Raw genomic sequence first — 3,043 nt, forward strand, 5'->3', positions numbered from 1 at the left:
CCTTCTTGGCTTGACCATGGCCCTGCACCATCATCCCAGCCCTGCCCCGTGACCACCAGACTGTGGTGGACCTGGCTGCCATCAGCAGGACTGACCCCAACCCTGAGCGTGACTCAGCCCCACAGCCGGGACCCGGCCCTGCCACGCCACCACAGCCATCCCTGGGGCCACCCATCTGTGTCACTGGGGACAGGCCCTGGTGGCCAGGCACTGCCCTGCCAGCCCCATGGGGAGCAACTGTGGGGAGCCAACATGGCCCCAGTAACCTAAAGAAAGAAGTACATTCAGTGTCCTACAGACAGGCTCTTCCAAATGTAACACACCTCAAAAGGTTCTTCCTTCTGCCACCACACACACAACAGGAAACCCCCTACCCTCAAACACCAAGTGCAAATCTTTAGAGGAAAGGATTGACACTGAAATTAGTTCACTGTGAAAGGACAAAACCAACGAGCTGGCAGCAATTCTGGTCCGGACCCTGCTCTGTAAAATGTATAACTGGAGTTACACCACAGACTTTGATCCAGTTAGCCGAGATGCACAGAGCTGAAAAGCAACAGAGAAAATGGCACACATAGTGCCTACCTGCCCCTGGCCATTTCTACTTGCTCTTCCTCACCCTGTGTGAAGCCCCAGTCCATGAGTCTAGACCCCACCACAAGATAGACTATTGAAAAACACAATGAGGAAAAAACTTGATAGGCAACTTACCAATTACATTTGATTACAGTACCCCCACTCAAACAAGGGAAGTCCCAAAATGGGATTCTTATTCAATGGTAATTGTTTACCAAATTGAGCAAAAGTTTTTAAATCCCGGTCTTCCCTGCCATTTTTGCTCCTATTTGCACTTCTTTAGCATATTAGCCCTTCAGGGCTCCAAGGACCTATTTTCCTAAGTGTTGACAAACCACTAAACACGCCAGTGGCACAGTATCAGTGGTAAGTAATAATAGTATCTCCTCCACAAACACGACACAGTGGAACTTGCACCCTGAAACATTCCCGGGTGGAGTATCTCTTATGAAAGAATTTCTTTATTAATGCTTTGTTCAGGGAGGGAGCTCCACTGGAACAAAAATATACCCAAGTAATGCTGTCCTGGTATCCTGTCTGCTCTCCTCACCCATGCAGCTCATGTATTTTGGAGCTGATTTTAAAAACTCTTTGTAATTATGAGGACTTGAGTCCCAAATCTAGATCTCTAACACCCAATAAGTTATTCTTAGTCTCCAAGAAGGTAAACAGGACTACTTTTGTGAATATGACAAAATAAAGCCTGCAATGGTAGACCCCTCAAATTGTAAGCAAGGCAATATAATTGAAGCACCAAGCATGAATATGCTCAAATACCTACAAAACTGAGTATGTCTGCACTTCTGCAACAAATGTCTTCCTAAAGTTATGAGTATGGTGAAAAAATACATTTCCAACACAGGATTTTATTCCCACCTTCTACTGCCAGACCTGTGAGAGAAAATGTCAGTCAAGAGAATACAGTAAGGAATTACTTGCAACAAATGAACTCAGTAAATGATCTGCCGTGAGGCAGTAAGAACAGTTGTGTGCCTGTAACAAATAACTGCGTCCAAGTGATTTATTGTAGAGACTGTCCAGAACGGTCCAAGGAGGGGATTCATCTTTCCCACAACACTCATCTGTTGTTAATGGGTCAGCAAGAGTGGAACACTGAGTGGTGCTGACTGTACCTCCCAATTAATTTAATATGCTTTTCATCTTTAAATTTGAGGGTAAATTAAAATAAACCTTTGTTTTGCTGCCATCTTTCCCCATTATCATCTGCAAAATAAATCTACTAAACTACCACCTGTCCCGCCAAAAGCATAAACCAACCTGGAAAAGAGCAAAACAAATTAAATGAAATGGAATGAGTACTCTTCCCTCCCAAAAGCTTCATTTCCCTTTCCACTTTTTTTCAGTTCCTATTCATAGACAGTGACTGAGGTACTAGATATGTTCTAGAGCTGTCAATTAATATTTTGCCATTCTTCCTACCAAAAAAAGAAAAAATCCTTACATAATACATGCACAGTTCTCAAAACACAATCTAGAAAGCAAATTGGTATTAGACGAGGTACCTCTAATACCAATTCAGTTCATTTCCCTATTCTGTGGTTCAGTCTCTCAGTTATTTTCAATGTCTCATTTCTCAAGAACTAATAAACAAAAACAGCACAAGACTATTGTATGCAGTCATAATAGGAGCATTATATAAAACAGCCAAGTCTCCTAAATAGAAGTTAATTATTAAAGAATACAGAGCTCTTGTGCCCTTTTACATGCATTTTCTATTTATCCATAGCTCTTCTACTGTATCTAGCAACCGTTCATTATTTGGACGGCCTGCAACTGTACAAACTACCTGTTCCCATGCCACATTCCCCTACCTGCTGCCTCTTTTAAGTAGCTGGCTCCATGTCTCCTGGCTCTTCTCATCTCAGCTGCTTTCTCTGGGCCTTGATGCAGTTCCAGGGGTGGAGGTGCATCTCTACACCCAGTGTTCAGACACTGAGACATCAGCGACCCAAAGCTGACTGGAATGACACCTGCTTGGGCACTGTCTGTCTCTCCACACTGCAGAGGGAGGAGCTGCCTTGGAGATAAAAAGCTCCACCTCTGAATCACATAGCTTCATGCCCTAATGCTGCTGAGCCTTCCTACAGTGACTGCCAGTTCCCCTGCTACCTGCCAAGCTCTGAAGTATTGTCCTGAAGAGATGGAAGGCAGTCAGCCTCTCTTTGCCCAGCCCATTTACTTCATCAATAAAGGACAGAAAAGAGAAGCACCTACAGGTTTGTTTAGCTTTTGGGACCTGGAGCAAATATTAGCTGTCAATTCTTTTTTAATTTCTGTCCCCAGCAGCTGCAGAACAAAGCTTAAGAAGAGTGCACCCTCAAGTCTTGAAACAGTAAGTCAAATAATATCTTGAATGTTTTTATGTTGTGATTTTCAGGCCTATTTCATTACACATGGAAAGTTGATCTGTGGTATTAATAATCGCACGAGCATTCATTGTGTTCTT

At 43.4% G+C, this 3,043-nt stretch overlaps 1 protein-coding gene across 1 annotated transcript in view; it reads right to left on the bottom strand.

Moving 5' to 3' along the window:
• EXPH5 (exophilin 5) overlaps positions 1-2,557 on the bottom strand; it is a 30,072-nt gene extending 27,515 nt beyond the window's left edge. The window contains exon 1 of the mRNA XM_017729524.1: positions 2,409-2,557. The gene's annotated coding sequence lies outside the window, so the exon portion shown is untranslated. The remainder of the gene's footprint in view (positions 1-2,408) is intronic.
• Positions 2,558-3,043: the final 486 nt, after the last annotated feature.

This window comes from Corvus brachyrhynchos, unplaced genomic scaffold, assembly GCF_000691975.1.
Source record: "Corvus brachyrhynchos isolate BGI_N302 unplaced genomic scaffold, ASM69197v1 scaffold253, whole genome shotgun sequence".
NCBI classification, from domain to species: Eukaryota; Metazoa; Chordata; class Aves; order Passeriformes; family Corvidae; genus Corvus; species Corvus brachyrhynchos.